Source organism: Triticum dicoccoides, chromosome 2A (assembly GCF_002162155.2).
Source record: "Triticum dicoccoides isolate Atlit2015 ecotype Zavitan chromosome 2A, WEW_v2.0, whole genome shotgun sequence".
NCBI lineage: Eukaryota > Viridiplantae > Streptophyta > Magnoliopsida > Poales > Poaceae > Triticum > Triticum dicoccoides.
Window position 1 is genome coordinate 169,511,162 of NC_041382.1, and position 10,559 is coordinate 169,521,720.

Below are 10,559 nucleotides of genomic sequence, written 5' to 3' on the forward strand. Positions count from 1 at the left end.
TTGACGACGCGCGGAGCGGCCGAGTGGTTATGAGGTGACCAACCGATTGGCGATGTGCGGAGCGGCCGAGTGGTTTTGAGGTGACCAACCGATTGGCGAAGCACGAAGCGGCCGAATGGTTATGAGGTGACCAATCGATGGCGACGCGCAGGACGGTCTAGTCGGTCAAGTTAATGATGAAGTATCCAACGAAGTGGCGACGCGTGGGGCGTCCGAGTGAAGTAGAGGCGTCCCGTGGAGTGGCGACGCGCGAGACGTCCGAGTCGGTCAAGTTGATGATGACGCGAGCAGCTTCATCACCGCGTGCAGGGCAGCCGAGCGATGCGGACATGTCCAGCCGAGCGAGGACACACGGGCGGCCGAGCGCCAGTGATCCGGTTTAGTCTGAGTGAGCTAGTCTCATCCGAGCGACCATGCCGACTGGAGAGAGTTGCTGCCCACTGGATGATGCCGGAGGGAGGCAGACGATACATAAGGGACAAGCTGCCGAACGCCCGCAGAGGCTGACGCTGAACCATCGACGTTGGACGGTCAGAGGGAGAAGCTGCTGAGCATGGCGGCATGGCCAACTCCTGGTTCCCACGCCGCGTTGGGTTTGTACCTCCAGCGCGAGAGACGCTGTTGTGTGTGAGGGCGGAGCCAGCTTACGGTTGAGACGGTGTTGTCGTCATCGGATGCTTCAGTGTGCTGTTGACTCTATCGTACAGGTTATCAGCGAGCTCTTGCCGTACGTCGGACCGAGGAACCGCCAGGGCGTCATGCCGGAGGCCATCAGTCCACAGGGATTCGTCAACGTCTGCCGTTACGATGCTTGATGAGGTTGCCCACATCCAAACCTATACGTGCATGCAAGAAGCGTTAATTAGCGATAATTAGGCAGGAGTTAAGGCCGTCCATGCATGCAAGGGAAGTTTCCCTTTCCCATGGACATTTATCCCCTGCATGCAAGAAATAAATCAAGAAAGAATTAAGGTTAGAAGGAGAATCAAAAGGCGGGGCACAGAGCTCCCTGGTCGGCCATGGCGACGGCGGCGGCTTTTGCATGGACCCAGCACGAGGTGAGGCGGCCCGCCACAAGTCCGAGCGCGGGACGGCGTTCTCCTGAGAGTCTGCGTGCGGGCAGAGGTCGAGGTGGTGCCGACTGCCGAGTCGATCCGGCGGCTCCCGTCTTATTGACGTGGACAGCCCCGCGCATCGACCAGGGGGGTCGCCGCCGCGCGGTTGACGAGGGACGCCGCTGCAACCCGCCATGTCAGGTCGTCGCAGAGATGAGGTGGCCGTTGTTGCCCCAGTCCTGCGCCCACATCGCCTCGACCACAGGCGAGCTACAGTGCTGTCAGAGGGACCGCCCAATGCCTGCAGTCCGGGCGGGCCGAGCTTGATGGAGAGGAGGAAGCAGGTCGGCGCATTGGCGGCCGTGCGTGAGGACGATGGCTGCAACCCTTGGCGCAGAGCGTCCGTGCCATAGTCCCTTTCTCGTCTCTTGTCTGATCTATTCATAGTAAGATTTCGTTGTTGATCTGGATGGGTGCCTGCTCGTACAGGGAAGACAACAACGGGCTTGTTTAGATCCACGACGATTGTTAGATCATAAGAGGATAGCATAGAAAGAAATCTCCTGATTGATCCGTTTGTGAACGGTCATGCACGCATGTAGCGTCAGGTGAAGATGTATCTTCTCCCCTTCTTTTGAGATGCTTCAATTACTTACTGCGCAAGACGAACAATATGATAAGCATGAACATAAAACTAAACATAGATGAATGAAAAAACCATCGGCATCATGGCTCGATAGATGTCATGCCCCACGGTAGGCGCCAACTGTCGTGGTAACGATTCCGACAATAAAAGAGGGGTAGGATAAAGAAGCATGATCTATCGAGATGCATATGGGTGACACGGTGGTTTTAGCGAGTTCGGACCTCTCACGGTGAAGATAACAACCCTACGTCTCGTGCTCCGGAGAGGCTTTGTTTTATCTTAGTATGTATTCGGAGATTACAATGAGAGTGGAACAGATCCCCGTAGTTCTGAGACTAATGGTGAAAAAGAGAGAGATGGAAGAAAAGAGCCCCCTAGTCTAGTGGTGGGGGATGGCTTATATAGAGTGCGCCACCCCCTCACCCCTTATGTTACACGGTGGAGCATCAATGCCATAATGCCTGCCCACTAGCTACAAACCGTCATGCTGATTATTGATCTTTGCATATCCGAGTGAGTTACACGGTCGAGTGGAATGAGCTCGTCGAGTGAAGTGTCGTGCTTCGAGTGGTTGTCGCCGTCCGAGCGATTTTCAAGTTGTGGTACATCTGGACGGCGATCTGCCCCAAGGACCCAGTACAGAGTATACGGTGTCCATGGATAGGGCCTTTAGGTCAAGCCTGTTACCCTACCTTCAATACATGTCCTCGTTAGTGTCTGCACTCAAACAGATGTCAACGGACAAAATGGATCGCCCTGTTGTAATTGCTCTAAATGATTTTATATTTGTTTACGGAAGGAGTATCGAAGACTTACTCCTACACGACGAACACTCGAGGAAGTTGACCAACAAACTGCGACGTACTACTACGAACATAGTAACATATTTGCATCACTTCATCACTTCCATGCGTAATCAATCAAACCTCCAATACGCGGAATCGCATCAAAGTTTGGACCGGGGGTCATGAACAGTGCGCGTGACAGGCATTAGCACACGAATGCGTACAATATTTAGACACAGTTATAATATAAATAAAAGAGAAAGAAAAAAGCGAGCGGAAAGCTCATCGCCGGCGACCCGACCCAAGTGACAGGTCCATCTCTCCGCAGCCTGCATGCACCATGCGTTTTCCTTTTTCCTGTCTTTCTTAAAAAACAAAAAGTTTTCCTTTTCCAACCAGAACGAAAATAGTCTTGGCACTCACTGGGATGTTTCCACGGGCAGAGCCTGCATGGGAAATGTGATGCTTTCTTAATGCTTAATCGATCTTCCAGGGGTGTTTCTTTCGTAGGCGAAACTCGTGGCGATGGTGGTAGTCTCCATCCACCTTTGTTGGGATCTGAGCCAGTTAAATTGTGTCGCGTAAAGCATGGATGTTACTTGTATTTGGCATTGACAAAATTGTGCAAAAAGTGGCAGATATGTACAACTTGTTGTCTCGTCCGGAGTAGCTGCTGCACAGCCCATCTGTCTTGTTCTATCTTTCGAGATTTGTCAGGTCGGGTATCACTCAAGCGGGCTGCAGCTCTACCCACTTCCCTTCATTTCTTTTTTATCATTTTTCTTTTGAATTCGAGTTAGATAGCATACGTACGGTTGGTACTCCCTCCGTTTTAGTATTTGTCTTTCTAAAAATATGAACAAGTGACTACATACAAAGCAAAATGAGTGAATATACACTCTAAAATACGTCTATAAATATCCATATATGATAGTTCATTTAAAATCTCTAGAAAGACAAATATTTAGAAACGGAGGGAGTAGATGATAGGGGGTCCTATTGTCGGCCGGATGTATGCATCCATGCTTCTGATTAGATCTAAGTTTAGTGAGACATGCGGTCGGGAAGTCTACTGATCGTCAGGCTACATATTCCCAAGTCAAATCTCATCACCGGGTACCATGCTAGAGACTAAGACGGCGGCGGATAGTGTAACTGTATCAGACAACAACTCTGAAACCAAGTAAATAATGCTTTACGTATGGCTCGATGGAGCTATAGGAGTAGTGAGTAGCTTAGGTTACTTCCAAATTTTTTGGCCAAACACTAATGATATGGCAAGGAATTTCGGTAATTCCCTCAGAGCAGATGTGAAATGCTAAAGTGAAATGAAACTCAAGGGCGCATTTTACAGAAAAGTTGGAACACGTCGGCTATGCCCACGAATGCGCGCAGTACGGAGGCCACATGGATTGATAACATTGATAGGGAGGAGACCTTGCTTTCGAAGCTTCTGGTGCACGGCTGGTGCCCATGTTGTGTTGCTCCCAGTTTCCACAACACCTCTCACGCCTCGGCCCATGCCTCATCTAGCTTCATGATCAAGCACGGGGTTGAGGTCCGAACAGGCAAACACGATCACAATCTCGGCTAGGCAAGTTGAACAGGTCACACCTGAAACAATTAACTCTGAGGCCTGTTTTGATTCATAGGATAGGATTATCATAGGAATAAGAATTTTGTATGAAGTGAGATGACATGTATCTCAAATCCTGTGAGTAGGAATAGGAAACAAGATGTCATTTGGTTGACACCAAAGAAATTTTTCCATTGAGTCTAGACATTTTTTTATTTTCCTATGAAATATGAAGGATAGGAACCAATCCTATGTAGGAATAGGAATCCATTCCTATGAACCAAAGGGCTCTAAAGGAAAAAATCCTATAAAAATTCTATCCTCTAGAATTCTTATGAAATTCCTCTAAACCAAAGGAGGCCTGAAAAAGATGCTTCTCCCATTGTTTCCATGAATGCTTAATAAACTACATGAACTAAGAACCATTTTTGTCACGAGATGGATGGCCAAAGATTTGGCTGCTCAAGTTAAGCTTGATCGCCTAGGCAATCGGGAGCTGAGGTCGTGTTTGGTTCTCTAGTCCTAAGACTTTTTCTAGTCCCAACTAAAAAGTCTCTAGTCCCTAAAAAGTCCCTCCTTGTTTGTTTCCAGAGACTAAAAAATCCCTAGTTCCTTCCTAAAGATTATTAAATGACCATGTTGCCCCTAGTATATAGAAAAATAACAATGAAACAACACCATGGGATGGCGGATCAATGAGTGCATGGAGGGGCATTGTTGAAAAAGTCACAAAAAGTCCCAAAAAGACTCTCCTTGAGAGTCTTCTTCATTTAGTTCAAAATGCCTAGCTTAATCCCTAAAAAGTCCCTTCCGTTTGGTAAAAAAGTCTTTAAGAGGGATTTTTTTCTAGTCCCTATACAAAAAAGTCTCTGAAAACAAACATCCCCTGAATCTATGAGTCAGTGTAGGATGTTAGGGTCATCCCTCCTAATTCTTTTTTAAAGTAAACAGCCTGAATTGATAATTTTGGACTTTCCCTATGTTCGAGCAAACACACGTAGCAAGTGAGCGAGCGACTGAATTGAGTTGTGCCATTTAGGTAGGTTATGATTCCTGGGTTTCCTAGTACCTATACTGGTTTTAGGTCTGACTGATGGCTTTCCTTTTTCTTTCTTTTGTTGTTTCTTAATCATTTTATTTTATTTATTTATTTCCTTTTCCTTTTAACTATAAAGGTTTTTATTTTCAGAAAAAAACAACATTTTCAAATAAATGTTTGTGAGTTATAAAATGTTCAAGTTTTTGAAAAATTGGCTTTTTGAAAAATTGGCTTTTTAAAAAATGTTCACAATTTTTCTAAAAAAATGTTTCTGAAAACGTCCACCATTTTTAAAAACTATTCTAAAAATTTAAAAATATCCACTTTTCAAAATAAAAACTACATGACCCTCATTTGCTCTAGTGTGTCCTATGGGTCGGCGGGAGGAGGATCCTCTAACGTTCGACACCCTACCGTTCTACCACTGACATGTGGGCCTGTTTGGAAGTTGCCCACATGTCAGTGGCGCAACGACACATAGCGCAACGACACATAGCGCATGACAGAGGAGCTGCTTCCGCTCGGCTGGCCTTTCCGCCATATAGCCGAACATGCTGCTGTTGAGAGCGGCCGATCTCGATGCAAAGGAAGTAGTAGTGGCAATGATGGGAGGCCGCCTGTATTATGGCACTCACGCCCTTCTTTAGAGTCGTTAAGAGCATCTATAACTGGGCGTCCCAAACCCGCTTCAAACGCCTGAGCAGACGGTCTGGTCAAAGACCGGTCAGAAAAACCCGACCTAGATGGGCGCGTCAAACGTGCCTCAAACGCATGGGCTGACCGGCATCTCTCATATCCAGCACATATATGGGGCTGGTATAGGGACACCCGGGCGCGTCCGCCACGTCAGACCTGACAACCCTACCCCACCATAAACTGCCCTAAATCGACTCACTTAATCTACCAGATCCATCTGCTTTCTCGTCTGTTCTTCCTTCTCTACAACGGACGCCTTGCAGCTCCGCCGCCACCCTTGCGCCGCTAGCACCGGCACAACAGTCGTCTCTCCCTTGTTCGCCGCCTGGGACGTTGCCGCCGAGCTAGACACCACCGCGGTACGTCCGACAACTCTTGGGATGCCCCTCTATGTGTTCGACTAATTATCCGACCCGGATTTTAGTGATATATTTGTAGGGAAACAATAAATTCTGATGCTTTGTCGGACAAGGAGTATAGGCCGATGGAGTTTGATCAAATCATTCAAGATGAGTTCTTCGATTCGTTGAAATCGGACGAAGAAGTGGACATGATCACACTCATGAGCATGCAAGAGGAGATGGGCCGGCAGCTGGAGCATATTCTCAACTTCAAGGGCTTAATCAAAGGAAGAAGAGTGATCAATCGGGATAGAATCTCTGGCGCACGGCTACTGCACATGAACTACTTTGCTCCAAACCAACTTTCTCGGATGACCCATGGTTGATATTTTCTCATGCAGAAACCATTGTTTTTGAGCAGTGTGAAGGGAGTGGAGGCACACAATGACTACTTCAGACTCAAAAGGGATTGTTGCGGCCAACTTTCCTTTTGTGCTAACAAAAATGCACGGCTGCTCTGAGGATGCTTGCACTTGGTACTGTCGCAGATGTCGTTTGTGAGATGGTCCGGATGAGGGGAGAGCACATGTCTGGAGACTATTGTAAAGTTTGCCCATGCCTTGGTGCAGGTGTTTGGAGCAGAGTATCTGAGAGAACCAAATGTGCAAGACACATAAAAGGTATTGGTTCTTGAAGAGGTCGGATGGTTTCGGATCAATTGATTGCATGCATTGGCAACAAAAGAACTGTCCCAAAGATTTGCGGGGAATGTATCAAGGTCACACAAAAGAGGTCATCATCATACTGGAAGCAATGGCATCACAAGACTTATGGATTTGGCATGCTTTCTTTGGAATGCCAGATTCTCACGACGACATCAACGTGCTTCGACGATCTCCGACGTTCAGTAGGCTTTGCAATGGGAAATCGCCGTCGTGCAAAGACAATGTCAACGGTTATGACTACAACGCAAGATACTATCTTGCCATTGGCATCTATCCTCAGTGGGCGGCGTTTGTACCATATCCAATCCAAACGACAACAATCGAATCCACTTTGAACAATGCAGGAAGCAGTTAGGAAGGATGTGAAGAAGGCATTCGAAGTATTTTAATCTCATTGGGGAACTGTTCGTGGAGTTGCAATGATGTGAAAATCGAAAAGTCTGTGGCAGCTAATGACCTAGTGTATTATTTTTCACAATATGATTGTTGAAGATGAGGATGATGGTGTTGCCCAAACAAATAATTTTCAAGCGCATGGAGAACAAGTCAAACCCTGTAAGATCAAGATGCAAATCAGTTTATGAACTTTCTGCAGATGCATCAGAATCTTTGAGATCATCAGGTGTACACGTACCTACTCAATAATCTAAGTATATGTGTACCCACAATGAAAACCAAAGAGCTAATGGTTTGGCTGTGGGCTTAAAATAAATTTTATGTAAGAACTATGTATTTTTTACCAACATTTATTATTTACGTTCAACATTGGCGTGTATGATGGGCGGGCATGGATTTACATGTATTTGACAATCCGGATTTCATATGTACAAATGCCGGGCACGAGTATGAAGGGTCGTCCGGATGCGTCTGCGGGCGTGCCCGGACGCATCTGCAAATGTATAGAGGGTCGGTTTTGCCAAATCCGGCTTTAGATGCTCTGACACCTACTTTTCGCAAAAAAAATGCTCTGACACATACGAATTCAAGGCTAAATAAAGCAACATGTGGTGGCACATGAGCGTTTTCTCTCTTTTGTTAGCTACATTACGAATACATTTTTTTTAGTCACACGTTATGAATACAATTTTTTTTGAGAGACTGTTATGAATACATCACCCGCAAAATAAAAACAGTTATGAATACATGTGCGTAGATATTTTTTTTCAGCAAAAATGGTCGAAGATGCGCCACGCCTGACGCACGCGACGCACTGTCAATCCACATGCAGTCCAAACCAAGTCGGGCATCTTCGGCCGGGAGCCCGGTGGCACGGGCAGGCAAATGCGGAGCCCGGCGCGGGAATCCGGCAAGCGGCATGAGGCAACGCGCGGCGGCGGCGGCAAGGTGGGATGCACCCACACCACTCAGACCAGCCGCAATGTAGAGACGTACGAGTGGGCGCGGCCGGCGGCCAGCCATGTCGCCCGTGCATGCACCGGCGAGCCCATCGAATATTTCCCCACATCGCCCGGCCTGCCGCATTTGATCGAAGGGAAGGAAGTGCCTGATGATTGGCCACCAAATAAGCGACGATGCAACTAACCGCCGTCAATGTGCCAGTCTACGTACCTACCTGGTCCAATTGATGAAGCCGCTCGCCTTGGTTCTTCCAGAACCGTAATTCCGGACACGAGTTAAGCGCTGATCTTTCTCCGGGAACTCGATGTCCTTGGCGTTCGTTTTCTTGGGAGTTGATTAGGTTAGGCGTACAAGTACGACCGCCGGTAAACCGGAGTCACAAACAGACCATCATTTGCCCGTGGAAAAAGCGTCAGATCAGTTGAGACGACCATAGGCGTACGCACGTCAGATCACCATCGTTGCGGCGCTTCATCATCTAACAACAGAGCAGTACAAGCTTGCTGTCGCGGGCATGCACGGATGCGCCGTCAATTCAGCGTTGATCACGCTGTTCTCTCCTCTTCTCAGTTTGGCATTTTCTTTTCTGAAGAGAAATGGGGTCAAAGATCGCACACGGGTACGGATTCTGCAATTTCCTTTTTTGCGGAACGGTTGGGTTTGGAATTTCTATTTCGGTGGCCCGTATTTGACTTCTTCTCTTCTTTTCGCTTCATTTGAACAAGTTCCCCTTTCTCCTTCTGGGGTACGCGTACAACAAGGTTGACGGCATGCATTGCGATTTTCGATTTCCACTTGAGAACTGCTCCACCAACACTTCTCTTTCGTGTACGTAGTACTAGGACGGAGCTTCAGCTGGTTCACATGTCAGTGACCCAACTACAGATGCAGTTATGGCACCAAAGCAGCGTCCGTAGTACTAGTAGTTGATTAAACTTTGAAGACATGCAGATGACTTTATCTAGGCCAAGAAAACGCTACTGCTGTACACGATAACTATACCAGTATTATATAATTGGCAACTTGCATTTGTATATTTATATTAATTAATTCATGGACCAATTCGTGCACCGTTCTCATTTGAAATTAAATAAAAACATACACTTTTCTTGTTTGTTTCTTCCTCTTTTGGAACCGATGATGCAAACAGTTAGTCCTAAAAGAACGCGGCCATCCTTTTAATTATACTATATATCTGAAACAAATGTGTTCCACCATGCAGATGCTGTAGGCCGGGTGTATTTTATAAGTGGAGTAATAGTTAGAGCACAAAACCGAAAGCATCTATAGCACCAGTACTATAATAGCATCTGATACTGTAGGCCGAGTACAATTTTCGAATGGCACTTGTACGCAATTCATAAAATCACAGGCCAAGACTGTTCCTGCAGTCTACTGCTCCCAACCTTTGTCATATCCACGAAGAGCCAGGCAGACTCTGACACGTCGCGCCGGTATCTGAATCTATTCAGCAGACATCCAGCCTGCAACTCAACATTTGTTTTCCTCGGTTCTGTTGTTTTATCTTCCACAGTACTAGTAGTTATATTCACTGGCACCCAAGGGAATCCGTACCGCCACTAGTACTGTCGCGATGATTTAGACTAGCCACAGCGGGAGTAATTTCAGCAGTAACATCAAGTCCAACTCAACAAATTTGTTTATGTGGCAATGAGTTAATGAGGAGAGAGGTAGTTGTAGTAACTTAGCTAGTTACTGTAACATCACATGTCCCAATGCAATATGAGTCTATAACCTAATAAATGAATCTTTGCATGTTACCACACTTAAGTTATTATCCACTATGAAGATAGTGAGCATAATTGGTTTGCTACCAACATTTGGCTTGGCACTGCCAACTATTGGCTATACCGAGACTTGCCAACTATTGGTAACTTTATGTGAGAGAGACAAAACAATTCGTAGCCAACCAAGTAGTTGCTAATATTTGGCACAATGCCAAACATTGGCATTGCCAATTTTTGGCAGCAACCCAATTATGCTCAGTAACATAGTCTAGGGATATGTGTATGTTACTAGTGTATGTTACTCTCCATTGTGGCTAGTCTTATATCGGGATGCTTCTAGGGAAACACAGGCAAATTTGAATGAGGCAAACCCACGAAGGATCCGACCGTGTCACGCCCCTGATCTCACCTTCTTTTGTTTTTGCCGGCCAAGATTTCCGAGCAGTCGTCGATGTGTGTGTGCCCCTCGGTAGACCTACAGATGGAGCTGTCATGCCAGCTTAAGAAACTAGCCGGGGGAAAAGATGTCTGTGCATATCATTTGGGCTTTGGCCGCAACACGACACCGCTAAACTATTGCGTTTCGGGG